The sequence below is a fragment of the Camelus dromedarius genome, chromosome 6 (genome assembly GCF_036321535.1).
Source record: "Camelus dromedarius isolate mCamDro1 chromosome 6, mCamDro1.pat, whole genome shotgun sequence".
Taxonomy (NCBI): Eukaryota; Metazoa; Chordata; class Mammalia; order Artiodactyla; family Camelidae; genus Camelus; species Camelus dromedarius.
Window position 1 is genome coordinate 37,558,334 of NC_087441.1, and position 13,120 is coordinate 37,571,453.

The following is a 13,120-nucleotide window of genomic DNA, read 5'->3' on the forward strand; positions in this document are numbered from 1 at the left end:
TCTCTGATATTCTGGCATTCTTTTCTTTCCTTTTTTGGGGGGATGTCTGGTCTACGTTATTCATGCCTGAGAGGACATAATGCTTTGCATCTTGTTTTAGTTCTAGTATTTTAAAATAATTTATTACATGTGGCTCCAATTTTTGCCAGCTTTAGAAAGAGTCAGTTTTCAAAGCAGATTAACCATAAATATCAAGATAACCAAGAATTAATAGCCTCCAAAGGTAAAACTGTTCTGTGCTACTTCAGTCCATTTCCAAAATTTCAGTATCTTCCTATCTCCCCACTTTTAGAATGTGTAGGGCATACACGTTACCGTAGACAAGCTGGCAGATAGCGGCTGCACGCCTGGATGGTTTGTACCTGAAGAAAGTTAAGAAAACAAACTGAACAGAAACACATTACAGTGAGTGGGCATCATGTTGGAAGTTTCACTCTTTGTAGACATGCGATGACAAACATTCTTGCAATCTTTCTAGGGGAACTTTGTTTTGGCCAGAAGCCCCTTTTTGGCCCTTTGGATCTTGTTCTCTTGACTCTTTCAGAGTTTCCTAGAGTGTGTGCTCTGACGCCTGCTCAGCTCTGCTCCCCAGACCCTCCGCCCCCGGCCCCGCCCCCTACAGCCCGTTCACTCCACTCACCCAGCACTGCCGGCACCCTCCGCACGCACTTAGGGAAAACAGACCTGGCTTGGGCTTTGTGACATTAAGAGGGTAAGAGTGGAGAATAGAATTGGAACAGCCAAGGCTTAGGGAGAAGCATGTGTTGTGAAAGGTATCAGAGGACCTGCTTTTTAACATGTTTTAACTATTTCTGAGTAAAATGAACACGAGTCTGTTTTTGTGCCTTAGCTTACACATATTTCATCCGACTTAGAGCAAAGAAGAAATAAAATTATTTGTCTTTTGCATGAATTTAAACTCTTTGAGAGTTAAATTTGATATAAACTAACCTTCATGGCTTACGTATGAGAAAGTGGGTGTAGAGAAGCATAAGAAATTCACGTTTTCTTTAATGCTTTTTAATGAAGATGCTTTTTACTTTATGAAAATTTCCAAAACGCTACTATTTTTATTGTTTGCTCCAATCAGAGTCTAATTTTGTATCTTTTAGTTTTCTTTTAATATTTCATTGTGTTCTTTTTTGCTATCCAATGATTACACTTTAGTCCAAAACTAATAATTATGCTTCCTGGGCTAATTGGTGTGTATTTTTGAATTCATTTAAGGCAAAAGAACTACGTTCTTACTCTTCAACTCTGTCTAAAGAAAAGTGATTATGTAGATTCCTCTGTGATCATATTTCTGTTTGTGATCCTAAACTGCCATCATGTGTTTCTTCAGTTCACCTTTTTCAAGACAGATTTATTTGGGGTCCAGTATGACTTCATATTCCAGTGTCCTCATTCAGATCAGTGGACTGAGAAATCTGAGAGACACACAGATCATTCAGACATTCAGAGCTGTGGAATTTTGTGCTTTACGTCTGAGTCTCCATTTTGAACTTAGAGGCCACAAGTCCATTTAGCTGTTTATATCTGCTGCTCTGCCTTCCAAGTCCACCCAGGATCTGCCCATCTCTCACCACTTCCTGCACTGCCACCCTAGTCCAAGCCATTTGTAGTTCTCTTCTGCACCGCCCCTGGAACCTTCAGTCTCCCTACTTCTCCTCTTGCCCACCTACAGATTATTTTCCAACCAGCCAGAGAGATACTCTCAAAATATTAAGTGGGGTCATGTTACCCTTCTGCTTCAAATTCCCCGTAACTTCCCATCGCCTTGAGAACACAGTCCACACTCTTACTGTGGCCCCGGGCTGCATGGTCAGTGTCATCTCCTGCCACTCTCTCCCTTCCTTTTTTTTACTGTCATAATGGACTGCTTGGAGTTTCTGGACCACCCACACCACGTTTAATTCATCTCAGGGCCTCTGCCTCTTCCAGTCCCTCCACATGGAATCCACTTTCTCCAGATCTGCATGGCTTGTTCCTTTACTTTGTTCAATTCTCTGCTCAAATTTTAACTCTTCAAAAAGATCTTCTTTGATTACTTTCTCCAAAATAGCACCTCTGTCACTCTCTCTCCTTATTCTACTTAGTGTTTCTTCAAAACATGTTACCCCCATGGCATTATACTGATTCTCTTCCCTGTTAGAATGTAGTTCCACCAGAGTGGGATTCCTGGCGTGTAAACTGTGCCTGGCGTATAGTAAGCACTCAGTAGTTGTTGAACAGAGTGAGGAAAAACCAAGGCACTGCATCCCAAGAGGAGGCTGTCAAATATATGAAATACAAATAATTCTGCCTAATTAGGACCTGAATTAGGTTTATTTCACTGAGAATTAAACAAGAGAAATTATAAAGGAACAAATCATGTAATTTGATGCAATACTTTGGTAAAGGAGAAGGAGATGTTAAAGCTGACTCAGGATTTGAAACCAGGATAATGAAAAGGAGATCATGGTCTGAGTCAGGGAGGTCACGGCAAGCTGCTTCACTGAGGCGGGTGAGATGGTAAGTTTGATATTAGATGTACTGATTTTACAATCACAGGATATTTTGGAATTTTTCACACTCAGTAGGAAAGAACAATGACATGAGTTAAGAAACAGAGCATTGAAATAAATGTTGTGTAAAAAAAGAATATGGGGTGTCTCACTAGTATTTTGTATATAATTACATATTGGTACTAGTGTTTGGGATATATTGGGTTAAATATACACCTAAAAATAATTTAACCTTTTTTTTAAATGGCTACTAAAAATTAAAATTACACATGTGACTCTCAATTATAAGTCTATTAGACAGCACTGGTCTAGACTATTTAGAACACAAAATTTTTGAGTAAATTTGGCACTAGAAGCTAAGTACTCATTCTGCTGGCTCCATCTCTTAACTCTTAAGAAGTTTTATATCAGATAAAGAAATTCTCTCTTTAGAAACTGTATTTCTTGCTATCGAAAAAAAGATGATGTTTTCATGAGTTTTATGCCTGTTTTAAATGAGTAACAGTACTGTCTTTTAATGGAAGAACAGCTTCAGAGACCTGGAAACTATGTAAGACTAATATGAGAGACCCAGCCTGAACCCTGGGAAAAGAGGTGGCTTGGGTAAGGAAGAGAGAGGTCAAGGGAAGAAGAAGCAAGGAGATGAAAGGAAATAATATGAAGAAAAGAGAAGAACCAGCTAGAACAGAGTGGGAATAGCCAGCATGATTCAAATTTGCTTTCTCAGAAAATGCAGAACGGAATGAAAGTACTAAAACCCAACCAACATCTGTTACACTTCATCCTTCCTCTTTCAGTTCCTGGATTCAAAGTTAATTTGCCATATTTTCCTTAGTAAATATGGAAGTTTGTTTTTAATTTTTCTTCAGTCAGAAAAAATTAATGACAGTCTTACTTTAGCTATATTATATCCTCTTTTATCAGACTTACGTTATTATTTTTCTACTTGAGAGTTTTCTTCTAAAATAAATAGTACTAAATTGTTTTCTGAATTAATTTGCAAGTCTAAAAATACTTAGTTTTATTTTTCCTGCCCAGACCTCCCCTTTTAGTATTTGTCTATCCAGTTTTTATATTGGCACCTTTAGGAGACAAGAGTGAAAAGACAGGACTATGATATCTATACCTAGCTTTAAAAGAGATGTTAAAATACTGGGCAGTTATTAATGTGTACTGGGCATATGTATATATATATATATCTGTTCTGCAAAATACTGTAGTAAGACTATAATGAAATGCAGGCAGTGTGTGCCTGCAGAAGTCCCAGGGCCCAGAACACACCTGAAAAATACTGAAGAACTTCTAGATAGCATTATAGTAATAAATCAGTTTAATCTATTTCCATTTCATAAGACAAAATTACAAAAAAAGAATTAAAATATTTTAAATTTGAAAGAGTTCAGTGGATGTATGATTATAAAGTTATTTAAAGACCTAGTCTCTGACAGGTGTCAAGAATTACCTAAATCCTATCCTTCTGAAACTATTCCAAAAAATTACAGAGGAAGGAACACCTCTGATTTTGGTATCACCCTGATACCAAATTCAGAAAAAGATATTACAAAAAAAGAAAATTATAGGCCAGTATCACCGATGAACATAGATGCAAAAATCCTCAATCCTCAACAAAATACTAGCAAACTGATCCAACACTATATTAAAAGGATCATACACCATAATCAAGTGGGATTTATCCCAGGGATGCAAGGATTTTTCAATATCCACAAATCAATGTGATACACCACATTAACAAACTGAAGAATAAAAACCATATGATCATCTTAGTAGATGCAGAAAAAGCTTTTGATAAAATTCAGTATCCATTTATGATAAAAAATTCTCTGGAAAGTGGGCATAGAGGAAACATACCTCAACATAACAAAGACTATATATGACAAACCCACAGCTAACATCATACTCAGTGGTGAAAAGCTGAAGGCATTTCCTCTAACATCAGTAACAAGACAAGGATGCCCTCTCTCACCACTTTCATTCAACATAGTTTTGGAAGTCCTAGCCACAGCAATCACAGAAGAAAAAGAAATAAAAGGAATCCAAATTGGAAAATAAGAAGTGAAACTGTCACTGTTTGCAGGTGACATGATACTATACATAGAAAATCCTAAAGACACCACCAGAAACTACTAGAGCTCATCAATGAATTCAGTAAAGTTGCAGGATACAAAATTAATCAAAGAATCAAATACCTACAAAGCAACCTATCAAAAAAAGTAAAATACCTAGGAATAAACCTAGCTAAGGAGGCAAAAGACATGTACTTGGAAAACAGTAAGACACTGATGAAAGAAACTGAAGACGACACAAACAGATGGAAAGATACTGTGTTCTTGGATTGGAATAATCAGTATTGTTAGAATGGCCATACTGTTCTGGAGAATAGAATAGAGTGGAGCAAATGTTCCAAATATGCTTCTGTTATATAGAGTAAACTATATCCTATAGTAGTCTTAAGTTATCAGTAAAAAAATTGTTTACCAAATAAAAATTAGCTTTAGTTACGACACACCAAGGAATAATCACATTATGATAAAAAATAACTATGTTTCTTTATGAAAATTTGATTAGTGTCCAAAGTAAAAACCATTTTACAGGAGCTTTTTTATTTAAATTAGTAATATAAATTTAAAATACTATTTTGTATTTTGTGGAGGCAAGAAAGTAAGGCAATTGAAAATGAAATCACATTTTCCCCATATTTGGGGGAGGGAGGGTGTGTGTTTTTCCAATGGTTTACCATTCAACATTTCAATGAACTTCTAAAAAATGAACTCAGATCATACATAATTTTACCAAATATGTCCTATAGAAAACAGGGTTGAAATATATTAAGGCATCTCTTCTTCCTTTCCCCCAAGTATAAAACTAGATTATTATTAAATCTTGACATTTTCAGTGATTACCTCATATTTGTTTCTGGCCCCCAAATTATGCAGTCAGTCAAGTTAGTCCTTCAGTTCTCATCCACTCACTTCTCGTAACAGAAATCCGTTGAGAACCTACTCCAGTGCTCAGTGTGGTGCTTGGAAGCATTATTACATGTTGTAGATTTCTTTGGGGGGAAGGATTTAGAACAGGGCTGTTTCTTCTAGGTACTTCAAGAATCATTATCTTAAAAGCTGAACTCTGGTTTACAAGTACTAGCCTTTGGTACCTTGCATAGGTAAGTCTGCCAGCCCACAACCATCAGACACTATTTTAAGGGATGGTGGATAATTTGGACTGTATGTCTTAAATTTCTTTTTGTCTTATTTCTTTCTCAGAACTGTTTTCAACCTAATTTTTCTTGAGCTTATTATAATTAATATTCTATGTTTTACTCTCGCTTTTTGTCCCTCTTTCTTTCACTTAGTTGATTTCTGAATGTTTCCCTTTATTCCCTTTATTTATTCTGAATATTTCCCTTTTCATAGCGGCACTCTCTGGGTGAAGCTTTGCATAAATCTATCAACAATGTAAGTTAGCGGCACTTATAGTTTGTACACCAAGGCATGTTGCGCTTTTGGTTTTGCATAAACATCATCACCGCTTTAAAGCTTTAACTTATGACATAAAAAATACACTTGGACATTCAGTAAGATCTGTTTTGTATCTGGGTAACAAAAGCTTCTAACTCTCAGCCATTCATTTGTGTATGTGCATACATCTACCACATTGTATTAATAAGCATATGTTTTATTTTAAAGCCAAGCAAGATTTTACATCTCAAACATAAAATTCATTATTTTAATGTTTATTTTGAAAGATATAGTAACATTTTTAATAACTATTAACTAGTTGACTATGATAAAATGGAAATAAATATAAAATGTATTTCTTCTTTTGTTAAACTAGCTTATTTTTCAAAAAAGTAGTATCAATTGACTTCTTAAAAGTATTAGATAGTTGTGAAGATTCATAGATTCAAAACATATTTTGCATTTTAATAGTTAAAAGATTTAAAACAAAATGGAGTAAATTCCTTTCCTAAGAATTGGCAAAGCTGTTCTTCTACTTACATATACTCAGATATGCAGAAATTCAGCTTCAAAGTAATATTCCATTCAAATACTCATTGAACTTTTTTTCTTTACATATGAAGAGAAAAAATGAGATTTATTTTCACATCAAACCCATACCCAATTTGTTCCTTAAAATAAGTTAACAGAGAGCTAAATATCTTTGAATATTTTTCTAGATATCTAGGGCAGAGGTCAGCAAACTTTTTCTGCAAAAGACCAGACAATAAATATTTTTGGCTTTGTGGGCCGTGCAGTTTCTGTGGCAGCTGCCGGCCTCTGCTGTGGTAGTGTGAAAGCAGCCACAGGCAATGAATCCATGTGGCCGTGTTCCAGTAAAACTTAATTTACGGAAACCGGCTGTAATGTGCCAATTCCTGACCTAGAGGAATCAAATCTTGAGTCTAGAGATGTTCTGTGAAATTTTGATACTTCTCAAGCAAAACTATGTCCTCATACCTCCCTAATTTCTTTCTACTATGGAAGAAAAGAAAGTTTTACCTACTCTTTATATTCAACTTTATTCTCTCTATCAAAAGCAATTAGAAATACATGAATACATGTACAACAAGGACCTACTGTATAGCACAGGGAACTATATTCAGTATCTTGTAATTACCTATAATGGAAAAGAATATGAGATAAAAAAAAAAGAAGAGATAAAATGGTGAAATCCATTAGATCATATTCTGACTCTGGGTTTCCTCATTGTGTAATAAAGAATTTGGCTGTCATAATAAAAAAGAAATACATAAACATTTAATGCCATTTTCTTTAATATATTTTAAAATAAGCAACAAAGATATTTGTCTCAATTTTGATGAAATAAGGCTACATTTAGAAATTTTTTTAACAGTCACAGAGAACATAGTAAGAATTTGGGCATGATTTCTGTATTAGTCCAGACTTTTTGACATATATGCTGATTAGGATAGAAATAAGAACCCAAATAAGATATGATTATTGTCAAAATTAATTGAACTGTACTTCAGAACTGTACTTCACAACATAGTCACTTTTTTCTAAATTGTTATAAACGTAAAGTGTCCATTGAAATAAAAACAATCTTATTGAAGTTAAATCTATTAGTAACTGAAATGGGAACGCCTTGATTCATCTCCTACAAAATAAGTAAAAGGGGTTTGAAACACAATGAAATCTCCATTAATTAATTCTCTTTTGTAACATCATAGTGATTTAGGATCAACCCTTTCCTCTGCCATCATCCAAACAAGATGCGACCTTGTCAGAGTGTCCTTCAGCAGGGTGAGATCTGACCCCCACCCACACTGTCTTTACCCAGCCTTCCAGGCAAGTTTTCCACTATACGCTGGCTTGTTCTAAAAAAAACCCAATTAATTGTTGATGCCTCTGTCCTTCATAAAATCTTTCTAATTTTTTCAGCTTAAGAATGAGAGGATGATTGGAAACATATTCCAGAAATATCTAAGGACATTAAGTAGGCATTATTGTGGTTCTTAATCAATAAACTCAGTTTATAGCTCTTTGAAAATACCAAAAAATTATGAACAATTCAGAATTTTTCAGAATGATCATAACTTCACAAGTGTAAATTTGCTTTTCTTAGCCAAACTCTTCAAACATAGCAAATTAGAGGTTAAAAAAGGAAAAACAATAGAAAGAATTAAAATATTCAGATGCCTGCAAACATTTTATACAAGCTTTTATATAAGTTATTGACATACTAGTAAATTATCCTTACTGTCCTCTACTAAACCTATGGTAGCAGTTTTTAATGTTGCTTTATATATTTGAAAGTATTGGGTATTAATGTTATGTGGTATAGACTTTCTAATAATTTACATTGACCTTATCAAAATTAATAAGTATCTTGGCTCAACAAAACTCCATACCTATAATTTATCAAAAAATGAAATTATATTTATGCATCCTATTTTTCAAAAAAATTTTTTAATTTTCTTTTTACAAAAATGAATGAACCCTCTCACATAAAACCTTTAAAAAGCAAATCATTTTTGAAAAAAATCATAATTTATATAACAGCCTTCTCCAAAAACACACAAGCATAAGATGAATAGTTCACTAGTATCTTGATAAATTGATCAAAACTGCAGGAGAGGAGGTCATAGGTAATATTACTTGAGGAAAATGTTTTGTTTTCCTCCTTGATCTCATAAAATGAACTGAGAGCAGAGGATAAGTAAAAAGCTAGGGCTTCAGAGACTTCTCTAGACATTGCTTTAAGATTATCGTTAAAGAAGTAGCCAGTGTTTTAGTTTTATGAATACCAGGACAATGGTTCTCAACTGTGACCGTGCGTTAAAGTCATCCATGAAACTTAAAAAAGAGAGATGGGTGCAGCCTCCTGATAGACTCACATGTGCATGTGTTTGTACCATTTGTATTTGATGGGTTTGGTGCAGTGTTTGTAATAGCAAAACAAAGTGAGATGATCTGAATTTCCATCAGGAAGGATTAAAGTAATTATAGTGTATATATATTTTGGAATTATGTCTGTCAGGATACATTTGGCTATAAGCAGCAGAACATCCAGTTAACAGTGGCTTAAGCTGCCAAGATACTTAATCAAGAGTTCAGGTACTTTCTGTACTTCTGCTTTGCTGTGTTCAATGTGTTAACTTTTTGACCTCAAATTTGTCATATCACAGTTGTGACATGGCTGCTACAGCTCCAGCCATCACATTCTTGAATAGCTGTGCTAACGCAGGAGACTCTCCTTAAGCATGTTTTACTTTTATCAGGAAATAAAATCTTTCCCCTCAAATTCCCCATATACTTCCTTTTAGCTTATTTACTAAAACAGGATGACATGTCCTTAGAATTAGATTACTGTAACTTTCTTAATCCCTATCATAACTCACTCCTTGGTGCTGGGAGTGGGGCCTGCCTTCTTGAAGATAGGGATTTCCATTCAGTCCCTGAACAAGCTCTAGAGTTCAGCTAACTGGGGGAAGAAAGGAAAGGGGAAGATGTGTATTTGGGCATTCGAGGAGGCAAGGAACAGTGTGCCTGCCATACGAGGTCTGTGTAGTCAGTGAAAAGAACGGGCATACCTAAATGTCATGGATTGTGTACCCCAGAAATGTCACCATGAAAGGAAAAACAAACCTCTAAAAACACAAACTCATTGGCCTTCCTAATGAAGAAATCATTAACTGTCATTGAGTAAATCCATGGGTGTACTCATCTTAGAAGGAGCTACATAGAATTGGGTATGTGAAACATCTGCAGGTCTGGACAGCTTCATGGTTTCACGAATGCAGTAGTGTTTACTCCTCTGAGTAAGACACAGGGAATGGTCTATGCCAGGCGGCAGCCCCATGGGTGTCTGTTTCAGGACATTAAGCACTGGTCTCTTGAGGTGTGCCCTGGGGCCCCCAAGTCACTTGTGTGTGTAGCCAGTGTTTTGTCAGATCATGGCAGATACTCTCTCTACCTGGTGCAAATCATCCAGCCATTTATATGATGTAGTGAAAAAAAACCAAACAAATGAAAACAAAAAAGGAAATTATATCGAGAGAGGTAAATCATAAGGCTAGGGAGATAAAGTATTAACATTAATTACTCTTAGGGATTGGAATGTAGTAAGGAAAGGAAATGAAGGAGAATTCCTTTTTATTTTATACACTCCTGTATTTTTTTCACAATGAACACTTAATACTTTGGTAGTTAGGAATAATATGTTAGATGGCCTGGTTTTAATTACAGACCTGTTTATTTAGAGTGTCCAGGGACCAGGACCTGGGCAAGTACACTTATTGAACTCTACAGAGATGTTTCTGATATACAGCCAGGTTTGAGAACCATAGATTACATTTACTATCTCGAGAGATGCTTTGTTTTGAGGACAAACTATTTATATACCTTCTGTATTCTTTCATTTCTGTAATAAGACTCTGGTTTCTTAAATGGGAAAAACCACCACAACAGTGCATCAAAACCCAAAGGTTGTAGGTAGGATGTACATAACTAGTGCGATGTCTCATGTTGACATCCCAGCATATCCAGTACCTCAGATTTGATGTTTCAGTTTCTGTTTTGAGGGAGTTCTGCAAGTACCATCGTAGAGGTACAGAATCTCTGTGCAACTGCCCTGTAGGAAATAGGTAAAACTTTTCTTCAAAAAAGTGTATCCTTATGTTTTTTATTTTAATTTGTCTTTTTGAAATTTTTACAACACTTTATTTTCAGAAAGACAACAGTATTTTAAGTGGTAGAGACCAGAAGGTGGCGTTCACTGTCAGCACAGTTTGGCCTTTAAAGTTGTTTGCCAAGTATCTGGTACCTGTTGACCGGTAGACTATATTACATAATTTATATCTGAACTGCTGTGGTAAGAATTTTTTAAATTAGGATTAACATTTTTTTCTGAAATAAGGGCTCTCTTTGGTTTAAGATCAGCAAACTAAAAAGCCTTAAAAATTTTAATTATGACAAATGTATAGAAACCAACACCATATACTACATAATTTGAATGTATAATTTGAAGCAACTACTGCTTCTTATTTATTCTCAACAAATGCCTGTCTATAAACTGTTAGGAAAGCACTGATCAAGGTTGCCCAAACTAATGCAAAATCTGCTTTTGTTCTCTTTCGTTTTGAATTAATGAAGTTTTATATTAATATGCATTTCCATAAAGCATATTAAACTCTGCTGTTTAAATTATAGCTATGAAACATTAATTCATTTTACATTGCTTTGCTCATTATTTCTGTCTTTTAAAGTGCCATGTAACTTTCATGCTGAATAAAGGCTGACAATTTAATGCACTCTACTAATTGATTAATTTATAAAAAGAACAAAATAAGTCTTAATGCTGCATTGCATGATAAAGGCTTTCTGCATATAATTCACTGTTACTGTCTTGAGCATGAATCCAAAGATTTTTAGTTAGCCTTAATATTTTGTTGTGCTTTCAAAATTAAGAATATAAAATATCTAAACTAAGTATATTTGAACACTAAATTGCACGATATTTTTTGCATAGACTTTATATTTTCTTGAGTATAGATACCAAGATTAATCGTACAGCCTAAAATGAAAAATATTACTTTGGAGTTCTGTCAAGGTAAAGTATATTATGATATAAAATATTTAAGTGTATTAAGCTGTAGAGGTTTGAAAGTGTGCTTAGATTTTAAAGGTATAACTGTTACATGACTGTGGTACTTCATTTTAAATGTTACATTTCTTCATAAATTTCATCCTTAAACTGTTTAAGTGTGAGTCAAATTCTAATCAAATTAACATATGGGAGCTGTTTTTGATGGAGTAAATTTTTGAGTAGGTATTTCAGAAAATGAGAGACACTGCTGGGAACCGACTGGCTTCTTAGCAACCTAATGCACTTAATTGGAGGTCAGGGTCCAGGGCCACTGCTAGCCCGTATGGTGCCTGTGTACCAGTCAGAAGATCATGCCCATTTTCTTTGGGTGGACACAGACGGGTACCCAGGCCAATGGCTTGGTGAGCAGTTCATTCACTGGGCAGATTACTTCTCACTCGGCCAGGCGCCAAGTAATAGCTTTGACAAATATCAGTTATTATTCTACATGTAACATAGTCTTTTCCTAATGTTCCCATTTATGCTCTGACAGGTTGTCACCAGACTGGGCAGTCACAGGATTTCCCTTGCTGGGTCTGGGACTGGGGTTGGACTTGAGAAGAGAGTGGGTGGGGGCCTTCTCTATTTCAGGGACCAGCTAGCTGGGAAGAAACCAGCTCTACCATTCACACATCAGGGTTTACAGACACACATTTTTATTGCCTTTTACTCTTTTGTGTATGTTCTTTCTTTCTGGGTTGTCTTTCCTATTCACTTTATTTTGATTTTCTTTGCATAAAATGGTGAAATCACATGGCATACTAGGTTTTGGTTCTCTGCTCCACAAATAGGGCTTTAGCTGTTGCCCTGCTTTTCTCCTGCAGTCTTCACACTCGCAGGGTTTATTTCAGCTGTAAATTATGAGTGCTACTGCCATTTATAAGTGTAGGGAGTTGCATGGCCTAGAGTTAGAGTGTTGCAGTTCACCTTGACTCCAGACATGAAACACCTTCTGAAATCTTAAGTTTGTTTAGAAATTAACAAGTAGAATTCATATAACTTTCAATAGGTGGAGTCACTTCTTTGGAAGTACGTTAAAACAGACCAGGGTTGTATCAGTTGTATAATTTCTCACCAGTGCTCGGCCCTCTCCACAAAGGCAGGTGTGACCTTTATGGCTAATCCTGATGTGCAGCTTTTTCCAGACCCATTGCAGATGGCTGTCACCCGCCCTCAGCTCACTACAGTCTGGGCCATTCCCTGCTGCTGGCCTCTGACCTCCCAGGCGTCCAGTCCCTCCTTTCTTATTTTGCGTCTCTGGTGATCCCCACCCTTTCTTTCCCGGGTCCCTTCCGTGGTGAGACATGTGAGGAGGCCTTTATGTACCTCCCATCAACCAAGAGAAAGTCTTCCTAGTTACAGAAATTCACTTTGAAGTTTCCTCTTTCTATTAGCTTTCTTGGCCAGAGAACTGTTTTACTTGTGTATAAACACAGCATCTTAAGTCATTTAATAGGACATGTTTGACAACTTTTTATCTGGTTCCCCCA

The 13,120-nt window shown here is 35.7% G+C and overlaps 1 protein-coding gene across 4 annotated transcripts in view; it reads left to right on the forward strand.

The window, feature by feature from the left end:
- Nucleotides 1–13,120, forward strand: part of FAM184A (family with sequence similarity 184 member A) — an 88,492-nt gene that overhangs the window by 54,354 nt on the left and 21,018 nt on the right. The gene's annotated exons all lie outside the window — the stretch shown is intronic.